This window comes from Dermacentor andersoni, chromosome 2, assembly GCF_023375885.2.
Source record: "Dermacentor andersoni chromosome 2, qqDerAnde1_hic_scaffold, whole genome shotgun sequence".
Classification (NCBI taxonomy): domain Eukaryota; kingdom Metazoa; phylum Arthropoda; class Arachnida; order Ixodida; family Ixodidae; genus Dermacentor; species Dermacentor andersoni.
The window spans coordinates 58,721,602-58,733,890 of NC_092815.1; the positions used below are offsets into that span (position 1 = coordinate 58,721,602).

The 12,289-nt window shown below is 47.0% G+C and overlaps 1 protein-coding gene and 1 non-coding gene across 5 annotated transcripts in view; one reads left to right on the top strand and one right to left on the bottom strand.

The window, feature by feature from the left end:
- The window catches only part of para (sodium voltage-gated channel paralytic), a 231,669-nt gene that overhangs the window by 68,193 nt on the left and 151,187 nt on the right, over nt 1-12,289 (top strand). The window lies entirely within an intron of this gene.
- TRNAR-CCU (transfer RNA arginine (anticodon CCU)) lies at nt 91-162 on the bottom strand. Its single transcript has one exon. It is a non-coding gene; the product is annotated as a tRNA-Arg (tRNA).

A 12,289-nucleotide genomic window follows, 5' to 3' on the forward strand; every position in this document is an offset into this window, starting at 1 on the left:
AGGACAACGCAGGGGGAAATTACTTCTACTTACTAACTATAATAAAGAAATTATAAATTAATGGAAATGAAAGTGGATGAAAAAACAACTTGCCGCAGGTGGGGAATGATCCCACGTCTTCGCATTAGGCGTGCGATGCTCCACCAATTGAGCTACCGCGGCACCGTCTTCCCGTCCACATTTAGGGGTATTTATGTGTTACTACTAGAACTAACTAACATTAATTTTCATTAATTTATAATTTATTTATTCCAATTATTAAATACAAGTAATTTCCCCTGTGTTGCCCTTCGTGTCATTGTTTGTTGACTTATTATGATAAGATTAATAAAAATCGGGCCCCTCGGTTAACCCCCTTTCTTCTCGTTTATTCCTGGCACAGTGGTTTCACATAATAGAAAAAGTATGTTGCTTTCTCCCTTGTACTTACAAGTGCCTCCTGTTAAACATCGTGAAAAATAGGCACAAGAATCTCCCGGCAATGCGCTTTATTTAGGAAGAATGTTATTCCATTTCTATGTTTCTGTCTCTTCCTTTCTGAAGAGTAGGCAGGGTTGTGCCCCTTCCGGTGGCAGTTTCCAGCTTGCTCCTCGCTTACCCTTTCCTGTAAAGTGCATGTATGTTTTTTCAAAACAAATAATAATAATAATAATAATAATAATAATAATAATAATAATAATAATTCTCATGCATGAAGCCTGCGACGTTTCAAGTTACCGTGAAAATCAGATTTAACAGCCTAAACCAAATCACAATGAGGCCAAATAAAACAGAATAGAGCGATGCTTTTTTATTGAGATGTAGCCTGATCCTGGTGTGTCAAAAGCGGGAAGAAGGTGACACAGCAGAAGTCACTCCTTACATCCAGAGAATCTTCCATGTGGTGAGAATACGTGTAAACAATGGTATCCGACACGACAATTTGTGTAACAATTGTGCCATTATAGTAGCAAGCCTGATCAGGCAGAAATTCGCATGGTTTGTACAAATGACGCAGCATCTTCTTCAAACCCAACGAACTGCGTATAAAAGGCTGAACGCGCAGTGCAGGGGTATAATCGTGACTAGAAAGAAGAAAGCTAAGACGCATGTGTTCTCAAGTGCCACTCTCCGTAAGTATTTCCTTTCTCAAATTGGGAGGAAGACGGGGGTAGACACTAGCACTTTCCTGAGCACGTTGCCAAAAAGATTCATATTGTTTTTTTTCTCTGTCAAGTCTGAACTTCGCAACGTCAATACCTTCAGGCAATTTAAAGATTCGTATTAATTTTTTTATGTCTCAAGGCTGAACCTCGCAACGCCAGTACCTTCAGGCAACTTCTATGAAGTCAATAAGACATAACAATTCGTTCAATATGATACGAGTATTCTACTTCAGCTGGTTCCAAATACGTATTTAACGTCGCAACGCCACATAAGAACTCTCCGAACGATACGAATACTTTAAATTTATTTCTTGCAAAGAATGTTATCGAGCATCTAGTGAGGAACGTTAATGAAGATTAATCTGCGTTACCTGAATCTCAGACGTCCTTCACTCAATAGTTAGAATTAAATTTATGTGAAGCGACATGGCTGTCAACAAACATGTGCGTGCAATGCTGACTTTCATCTATTTACGCTGCCAAACTTCTCAGCATACCTAAACATCTACACAGAAGAAAGTCAAAATGGTTACCATTCAAATGAGTTTTAACTTACCGATGCTGTGATGTTTCGCAGGCGCGCTAAATAGTAGGACAGCCAGAGCGCCCTCCCGGATAAAAAGGAACAAATCATGAAGATGGCGCAGCAAAGCACAATAAACAGGAAAGTAAGCCCGTGTGTACGGCAGAACGCTGAGATTAACATGGCGTGTTAGGCGATAAAGTTTAGAGAGGCCTCACGATAGGGCAAGCACAGCGAACACGGCAAAAAATCTGCCCCCTTTTGAACGTCGTTCCGAATTCCTTTGTTATTTTATTTCATTTCTAGCACGCTCTCAAGATTTACGCCCTACTGAGACGCGCGAGAACGTTCACGCTTTTGGCGGTACACAAAACAAAACGCCCGCAAAACGTGCCATGGCAAAATATACACACCGTAAAGAAGCCCCGAGGTCCTAGCCTAAATGCGAGTGGCGCGAAGGCGGCGTATAAATGCAGAGAACGTACGTTGCAGGGGGCTGCAGGAGGGAAGCTAAATGACTGGCAAACATCGGGCCATGCATAAAACACAACAGGCTTTATTTTAAACATTGTCTCCCCTCGGAGAAACAACAGCGACAGAAGAGAAGCCTTGCTTCAAAAAAAAAGGGGGGGGGAGGAGGGAGAGAGGGCAGAAGAACATAACGATGAAGCAAATTAGGACGCCAAACATCGTGTTGGTATCGTGTAAGAAGCAAGAAACTACGATACAAGTGTTTTTTTTTTTCACAGGTGCATAATATCCGAGCCAAGAAGAATATAAGAAGCCAAGAAGGAAACGACTAAAAGATGAAAGCGTTTCTGTAGAAGTTCTCACTCGCTCCGTTTTGCCGTCCTCTCTTCCCGCGTTTCCGCAATAGCGACAAAAAGTCCAAGTGAAGCGGTGTTTGCAAGAAAATTGTGAGACACACATATACGCACGCACACGTGCACGCCCTCTTGAGCAAGAAAAGAGGAAACGAAAAAAAAAATTGGGAAGGGAGTGTCGGAAAGGCGAGGCTTAAGGCTCCTCGGCGATGCAAGAAATTTCAGGGGATCTGTGAAAATCGTGTGAAGTGCAAGCTAACCTCGCGCATGGGCGCAAAAGACAAAGAAACAGAGGCGCGGCCCGCGAAGCTGTCGAAGAAGGCGGCGCTGCAGCAGCGCCAAGCGTGTCTCTTCATCGGCGGCGCGGGCGCGATCCCTTTGTGCGATGTCTGGCACCTCGTTCCGTGTTTTGCGTTGGACCGGAATAGCTTAATCTTTTTTTTTTCTCTCATCTACTTCAGCTGCGATAATTCAGCTTAACTCGAAGAGTCGCTTCCTTTTCTTTTCTCTTTTTTCATTTCTCGGTACTCAAAGACTGCTTCCTTGTTCGTTTTCGCCTCCTTCTTCAAACACACACAAAAAAAACGTTCTTCCTTCCTGTACTACAGCTGACCTCACCGAATGATACACTGTTCGGAAGATATGAAAGTCAGTAGGACGAATTAAGATTCACAGCAGGGTTGTTTAAAAGGTCCTCCAGCAAAGCTTGCTGCTTGGTTGGTGTTGCGTCTTCCTTACTTCCGGTTCCCTTTTTCTTCTCTGTCTGTCCGCTTTCGTTATTTTCCCAACTCGTGATTAATCGAAATCTCCGTATAATGATTCGCCTACGTTACTGCCGAAACCTCAACCAGCATCTTTTACACCGGCGGCGAAGCCTTCCTCCCCCCTGTGGTGCCTGCGACAGCCTGAAGTGAATTTTGCTATTCCTGGAATTACAAAAAAGTCCAATCATCCATCGCCGGCTCTGAAGCAACTTACACTCCTATTACTGCACCAGACGTATCATGACCGCATACATATATATACCGATGGTTCGACCTCACCTACCAGCTCAACTGCCGCATTCGTCGTTCCAACCAAGATCGTTACAGTTAAATTCAAATTGTCGCACACGACTACATCTACATCGGCAGAACTTGCAGCTCTCCATGCCGCTATGATGTACATCACCGAAGAGCCAACAGAGAAATGGGTCGTATTTTGTGACTCTAAGGCAGCCCTTCATAGCATAAAGTCCGCATTACGTCACAGAACTTACGAGCAAATGACATCTGAAATCAGGGAACTGCACCACTTTGCTCTGGAAAGAGGACACCACATTATATTTCAGTGGATTCCTGCTCACTGTGGCATCGTCGGCAACAGCCTAGCTGACAAGGCTGCCCGGTGTGCCCACGAAGATACCCAGACGCGTTCAATACCTTTGGCGAGGTCGGACGCTGCCAGGAAACTTCGCCTACTTGCGCGCAAGAAGTCCCAAGATCTCTGGATTTCAAGTGGCTTCAACTGCAGATTACGTAAACTGGACCCCACGCTACGGCTACAACTGCCATCTAGCCTTTCCCGCGGCGAAGCAACCTTGTTGTGTCGCTTGTCGTTGGGAGTGGCGTTCACGAACGCATACTCCTACCGTATGGAAATGGCCGAGAGCCCGATGTGCGACTCCTGTGGGTGCAAGGAGACCATCGAGCACCTATTGTGTACCTGCCCTCGCTACGATGACCAACGCCTCTCTCTGCGGGCAACTTTACGCAAACTAGACTCGAGACCGTTCACCGAGTCGAAGATACTCGGACCGCGGCCACAACCGTCACTGGCTCGAAAAGCGATTCGTGCACTAGTGCGGTACTTGAAGTGCACGAGCTTAAGAGACCGCTTATAGTGTCATTGTGTACGCTGTCCCTCCCACACGTACTCAGTACTTACTCTCTCCCTTTCTTCCTCTTTCTATTCCCCTTTCCCCTCCCCCAGTGTAGGGTAGGAAACCGGATACTGTTCTGGTTGACCACCCTGCCTTTCCTACCCTTGCTTTCTCTCTCTCTCTCTCTCAACACAGCTTTAAACAATTCCTCCCGGCGCTAATTGAACTTACTAGAACAGTAAACTGGCAACGTTGACAGCCTCTAGAAAGTGGCACTTGAGCACGTTTGCGTCACGGTAGAGAATTCTTCAGTGCATGAATTGAAAAATTCAATTTAACTTCGGTGCTTCTTTGGGGTAGCAAGTAGAGACGTTAACCGAATGGCTGCTTAGATGTTCTGGCACAACGCTTAACTATGAAAGGAAAAAAGAACATAACAAGGTAATCACTATATATAAGCATTTTTATTATTATTATGCTTTTAGTAACAAGAAAATTTTCCCTTACAATTATTACTTCCGTAATTTACATTATACGCAAAAGAGAAAGAGGGAGGAACATTTCAAACAGGACTCCTACAGTCAAAGTCGACGCCGTCAGAATCCAGCTGGGTCTCTGACTGTGATGCCGAGTCTAATCGATTGCACCCGATGACGCGCTTCATGTGGACCGTCAGCAATGGCCATATAATGTCAGGATTAATGTTTGCGGTGGAGCTATCCAGGGGCGCTACAACGGAAAGCTATTCCAAACTTTTCTATTCCAATTCTGCAATCAGCCCTCAGCGATTGGTCAAAAACTTTTTTGGCCCACCCCCACTTCGCCTGTCAGTGACATGACGTCACGGAAGCGATAGCTCCTCATCTGATAAGACGTGTACACTATGATTATGCATGATTGTACTGAAAAAAAAATAGTGATTTCAGATTCGACGCCTTTTCAGCCTTAGCACTCTGCTATTGCTCAAATGTTCTCGGGCTGCACCCACTTCACCTGCCTGTCACGCGAAGTCACAAAAACGCGAAAAAACACCGCGCCAAACTGACGTGCACGCGTTAAAGATGCATTAATATGCCGAACAAAACTGCATTTTTCTCTGAATAGGCGCAGGCTGCCCCGTTCTGAAAGGAATAAAAGATGGCTGCCGCCGATCGCTTAGGCCCTGGCTACTCGCACCTGCCGGAGAGCATGGGTTTATTTGCGTACAATAAAACTTTTTGCGTGGCCGTGTAACGTTTTCGAGCCCTTTCGGCACGTTCACGACCTCGCTCAGCCAACTTTTCTTTGCTGAGGATCCTCTTTAGCGGCATTCTTAACCTTCCATTGCATGCCATCGCGATTTTCGACCAGCCACCGCAAGCGAATTAAGGGACAACGCACCAATCGCAGACGCCGGCACCACCCGCTTCATCCGGTTATTGATTTTCAGTGCACTGGCTCAGCCCCATCGAATCCCTCTCCACTTGAGCGTGCTCCTCGCCTCTTATCAGCCAATTAGATAAGACAAGCCGCTCAGTGTAGGCAATGTTATTCGTTTTTAAAGCAAGCAAAAGTGACCTCCTATGATCGAGGAGAGCGTTTGATTGGTCTGTTCAGACAACCTTGTGGGTCACCCTCCGATGCTTGCGTCGGCGGTTACGCAAATTCGACGTCAAGAGATTGGAATAAAAACATATTTGAATGGTTTTACGTTATAGGGCGCCAGCTCTCTCAATCGCAAGGCACTGAGAGTGCGATGCTCGAATAACTTTGCATGTGGGGGGGAAGAGCACTGTGGGGCGTTCCAGGTGAGGATATGTAGCGCGTTCGGATACTTGCCACATACATGACACGTTGGTTTGCGCAGTCTGTTATTGTATACCATCTTCGGGTAGGATTAGCACCTGTTTCTGACCTTAAGCATCACCTTGTTTCTAGCATGCGTGCGTGCGTAGGCGCGATGAATATGCCAAAAAGTGTGTTGCTTGTAAATTCTTGAGCCGGTTGAATAATTAGCAATGCTTGGCTCTGTCTTCTATGGGACAATAGGTGTCGCACCAGGTTATGAAGTCGTTCGGTGTACATGAAGTTATGAGTTTGTTCAGTACCGTGTGTACCATTGTGAGCCGGGCCCGCTGCAGAGAAACATATAAGCTAAGATGCTTTTGTATATATTTCGTCAATGCTGTGCGTGCATGACCTGGCAAGGGCACATATCACACAAACACGTATTCTCTCTAACTATCTGCACGTGTTGTAATAATTTCTTAATGTAATATGTCCGCTCTGAGCCATGAGCAAGACCTAAGTTGTAGCTGTCGCGACCGCACCTGGCTATATTATCACCATTGGTTTGTCGTCTGCCTTGTTAAGTGCCCACGTTCATATCTTTGAAAATGAATGCGACCTTCATGTTCGATGTAGTATCATGGTGCTGGAACCGGTTGAACATTATGCAGATATGGTGCGTCCCACCCCAAACTTCGCGGGATAGCATGACCTTAATTAATTAAATTATGGGGATTTACGTGCCAAAATCACTTGCTGATTATGAAGCACGCCGTAGTGGGGGACTACGGAAATTTGTACCACCTGGTGATCTTTAACGTGCACCTAAGTACACGGGTGTTTTCGCATTTCGCCCCCATCGAAATGCGGCCGCCGTGGCCGGGATTCGACCCCGCAACCTTGCACTCAGCAGCCCAACACCATAGCCACTAAGCAACCACGGCGGGTTCACAACCTTGAGTATACGTTATTAGCCGATGATGTTGAGCTTTTTTGGCATTTTTTGGCTTTTTGGCATTTGGTTCGGCGTCGCGGTTATCTGTAAGTCGCAGGTCTTGGAATGGAAACAAACTTCAAGCTCTGTTTATAGGCGTCTTCGGACTGTGCTTTAAGCTAGTTCAGTTGCGATATGTTGAGACAAAGATACACACGAAAAATAGACAACCACCATTTCCTCGCATCAAGAGAATGCCAAAAGTGGCAGAAGTTGACGTCTGGCGTTATGCTTTAGCAGAGAAACAACATTAAACTCCTCCACAAAACAAGAAGAAAAGACGAATTGAGCATCAAGTAAACGACGGCAGAAAAGCTTTGGGAAGTTAAAATCCCGGCACTTTCTTCTTCGTGGCGCCCTTTGATTGCAATAGCCAAGAGAAACCATTTCATCTTACTCGATAGATATCAGTAAAGGCCACGCTAATGAACCTCAGAGCAGGAATCAGAGACAAATGCCATTGAAGAATATGAACTAAATGCAAGCAAAAGTTTGAAGCAGTGTTACAGAAACCAAGCTACGAAAATCACGACGTATAACGACTGCGACAATGGCAGCTAGGCCTAGACAAATATGAATTTGAGAGCATCCGTCCTGAAAAGATTTGTTTCCAATGTTAATGTAAATTGAATAAACAACTCTAACTCTCTGCTCAGTGCCTTAGAGCAAGAATAATGCACTGCTTCTTTGTGTTGGAATCTCACAGTCAGAGATTATCTCAGCCTAGAGAGGCTTGTTAAGAACCCCTTAATCATTTTAGCCAAGTCTTTAGCACATTGTCTTTCAATTAGGTAATGCCTTTTCGGCTCGAAGGAATCTTAGTTATGTACTGATGCTACGACTGCAATGTTCCACACAATGAAGACACTTTGCTGCTCATTTTGAAAAGTTGCAGGAGTGGCACAAGAGCATTTGGCACGTCTCATGGCGGTTTCTGCCCTAACGTGATACTATATTGCTTTTTCTGACAACCATGAAAGAAAGGTAAACGACCGCGTGAACAGCACGTACACTGACATGTCCTCCCGTGCACGACCTTTCCGGACGGCGGTGAGATGGGCCGTGAACCTTGACGGCGCCTTCATATGTCCCGTGCTTTCCCGCAACCATGATTCCCCGAACCACGCATCTAAAAACACTGAAACGAGCCCCGTTCGCTAGGCCGTCTCTTAGCTAACAACACCGACCGTGCTTCCTTTTTTCCGCAGCCGCCCACTGTAGTGCACAATTCCGCTCACGACAGAATTAATCATCGGATAATGGAGGGTCGAGGGGGAGGGGAGGCCTGAGGTGGCGCTTTAGCGCTTGCCACGCACGCGACGGGTGGGATGATAAGTTCAATTACGTTCAACGACCACGACGGCCGGAATAGAGGCGGCGGTGCAGTTGACGCGGCCCGCGATGAGCTGCGTCCTTGACAGCGGCGCTGCCGACTCCCTAAATGGGGATATCTTCTTGCCGGAGACGCCTTCCCCAAGAAGAAGACGCCGCCACTCGGAAACACGCCGAGTGTAAGCACCTCTTCTTCTTCGCGAGCGGTGGCCGAGAAAAACAACGCGTCAAGGGGCGTCTTTCCCCTCCCCGGCGTTCCGCCGTCCGAAGCGCACGTCTCGGTCGGCGTCGCGCGCGCGCGCGCTGGCTCTGCGTCGTCACTGCCGCCGCCTCCGCTGCCTTGGCTGCCGCCCCGGCCCAATCGAATCAATTTCTAGCCTGGGGCTGGCCGTCGCCGTAAGGAGGGAGTGTGAAGGAAGAAGGGATAGAGCGAACAACGGGCGATCCGCTGAAAGAGCGAGGAAGGGGACGCCAAGAATAACCATGATAGAAGCCGAGAACAAAGAAGTGAAGGAGAAAAAGAAGGAGAGAGGGGGACAGTGAAAGACAGAGAAGCAAAATGTGGGAAAAGAGGCTGGAGCGACTCGGCTCTTTTTTTTTTTCGGGAGAAAGGAAGAAGGAGGAGGAGGAGAGTGACAGTGGTCGCTGCGGCAGCCGGCTTTTCATGCCAACTGCAGTGACGTCACAGATGATCGCTGCACCCTAGAGGGGCTGGAACCAAAACGTATATACCTCTACTCTAGCCAGCCTCTCTCTCCCTTTGTCTCCCGCTGTAGCGTACGGTCTGGGCGCTGTACTTCGAGGGCAGCTGGCTTCCTTCCCCGTGAGAGCAATAAGACGACTCCCCGCCCATGTCGCTTTTACTACGATCTTTTCGACTTTCGTTCAGAGAGTGGTTATATTTAACCAATACCGTGGCAGTCGAAGATTTTACGATTATTTGTTTTTTCTTTCCCTAGAGCCGTCGTTTCTCCTTTCCACGTTGAACTTATGTTGTGACAGATCCATACTGATGCGTATGCGCAATACAATATGTCGCAGTGAATCTTGAAACGCAATCGTTTCTGTCGTTACATTTTTTGCACTGCATAATAAGTGAGGGAACTACATGCACTGGGCCATTAGACGTACTGTATACCGATTTAACTTAGTTCTGCTAACACCAAAGTTCAGATACGAGTGCTTTAGCTAAATGTATTCTGCATCATATTGAACTGGGGTGACAAACGCAGTTAACTGAGACGTGCGCACAATTAGAACAAATTTCGCGATCTGTGCTGTAATAAGCGGTGAAGCATTCCCAATCCAGTTGACGTTGCCTGTACAGGTCCGGCACCACCTTGCGGACTTCGAGCTGCATAGTTGCGCAGGTTTCTCGACAAAGACACAGTTGTCCACGTTACGTCACCATTACACTTTGTCGCCACAACCTTGGGACAAATTTTAATGGAGCTGACTTCATAAAGACTAGCGGATCCTTTAAGTTACTGCTGTCCCTTTATACACTTTCCATGAGCTGCAGTTACCCTTGCATGATCGCTTTATTGCACCACACGCAGACGCTTTAGAAGTGCGAAGCGCTTCTAAACCAGCTGTTTGAAAGGGTGGCATGCAGCCGATCTGCACGGCACGAACTCGAACAGCAGCTTTCGCGATACGGCCACAAACCACCGCCAGCGATCCGACGGGCACGACTCGCAAGACGGCCACCGCCAGCGCTTGGCGAACGCAAAGCGGGCGAGAGCTCGGCGCAGCGGACGGAACCGAGGACACGTACCGGACACTCGCGGCGGCCTTTAATATCGAGGAATAAGGCTTGACAAATGGCGGCCACTTTCGCCAGTGCCGAGCCGGCGTGGTCTTTCTCTCCGCCGCTAGAAGAGAAAGCGCGGTAAAGGACGAGAATACGGCGGCGGGATCCGAAAAGTAAGGACGACGGCGCGACGGCGAAGAGAGGTATTCACGGCGCTGTGAGGTTGCGTGAGCCGAAAGAAAAGAGGGGAGTGGCGCACCTCCCGTTCGCGCTCGGCGCGGTCATTAGTCTAGTCCCGCCGGATCTAGCAGGCCGGCAAGACCGACTTGGTGGCCGCGCGTGTGCGTGCGTGACTGTGTTTGTGGGAGTGAGTGGGTGAGCGCGTCCCCAGAAGTATTGAGCACGTCAGCGCCGCGTCATTGTGTCGCCGTCTTCGCCACAGCTGTCGTATCCTTCACTGATGGACGCCGTCTTCCTTTTCTTTTGAGTACCACTTCCTTCTTATAGGCAGGACCCGAGATGCATCGTTTAAGGCAAAAGCGTCGTTCGAACGAAGCGTACTTATGGATCAGTGTTACAGTGTGGAATTGTCGGTACGGCATCGTAAGGTGTTGTAGTAAAGCGAGCAGAAACATGTTCCTGCTTGCGCAACTAAAACACCACCTTACGATAGTATCCATGGATTGCCAAAATCATACATGCACCTATCGGTATCCTACAACTCATTAGTGTAATTTGAGTGGAACATGAGAAGTCGTATAAGCGGAAAGTGTTTTTTATTAGCAGGTCTCTTCAAACGTACTGTCCTAGATCCAAGACGTTTCGCAATTCTTGACAAAATATTACAAGGCGATAAGTGCTCTTTGATTACACTGCACGCATCGCTGTATCTGAAGACTGAAAGCGCAGTGGGACCTGCATCAATGTAGTCGATAGCTGTGGAGGCCGAGACCATATATCTCGTCCTTGTTCTCAACAGCTTTGGAAAGCGAGGAGTGCTGCTGCTTACTGGAACCACAGCGGGCGATCGCATCGTGCAAATTTGTGAACGACGTACACATAAATGGACCTCTGCATGAAGCGCTTCATACGCAGAACTGTACGAGAGCCACAAGATGTTCCCTTATATCGTGTGGTATAACCACATGCGCCTATCGTAATAGATATCAAGCCTTCTGCAAAGAATTTTCGGTGTAAAGAAGGAAGGGCTAGTAATGCAGCTGCATGACAAGTGGGTAACTTAAAGTAATTTAAGTTAAATTATGGGGTGTTACTTCACAATATCACGACATGATTATGAGACAAGTCATAGTTGGGAACACCGGATTAATTTTGACCCCCTTGGGTTCCTTAACGTGCACCTAATGCACGGTAAATCGGCGTTTTTGCATTTCGCCCCAGTAAACTGCGTCCACCACGACCGGATGTCAAAACCTCGACCTCGCGCTCAGCAGCTCAATGCGACAGCCAGTAAGCCACCACGGCGGGTAGTCAGGTTGGTTTTCCCAGCAGCCGCAGTAAAGTGGAAGCACTGGCCAATCTACATCGTGTGCTAGGCGCTTTGTCAACCCCATCCGACCCTCTGTGAATAAATATCGCTTGTTTACTTAGACTTAAACATATGTTCTTCAAATATGTTTTCTTCCAGCCAATTTAAGTTCATTGCAAGTTTTACGCTTTCCGATCAACGGAAAACTGTATAAAAATTGGGAAGACATACGTATTTCCCGCAGAAGCGTTTGTTAAACGTTTTCTGCAATTTAAAGAAGGCTATTGATAGTCGGCCTAGTTCGATCAACTGTTATTACAATATATTACTATTAGATTTTAGTTTTCCTTTTGTGAAGACTGCAAGATGGATACTTGAGATTTTCTCTATTACATTCCATTTTATATCCGCATTACCAGAGCGTTACGTGCTCTTTTGGAGTGCAAGCACGTAATAAATATGCATGGAGACCAAATAAGGCAATACATATTCCGTGAATGAAATGGGCAAGTCATAAGAAGTGACGTGTACCATTGCCTATAATAAAGCATTACATGTGCTCAGGAGGTACGTGTAATGATATGGCACGTTGCGCAATGAC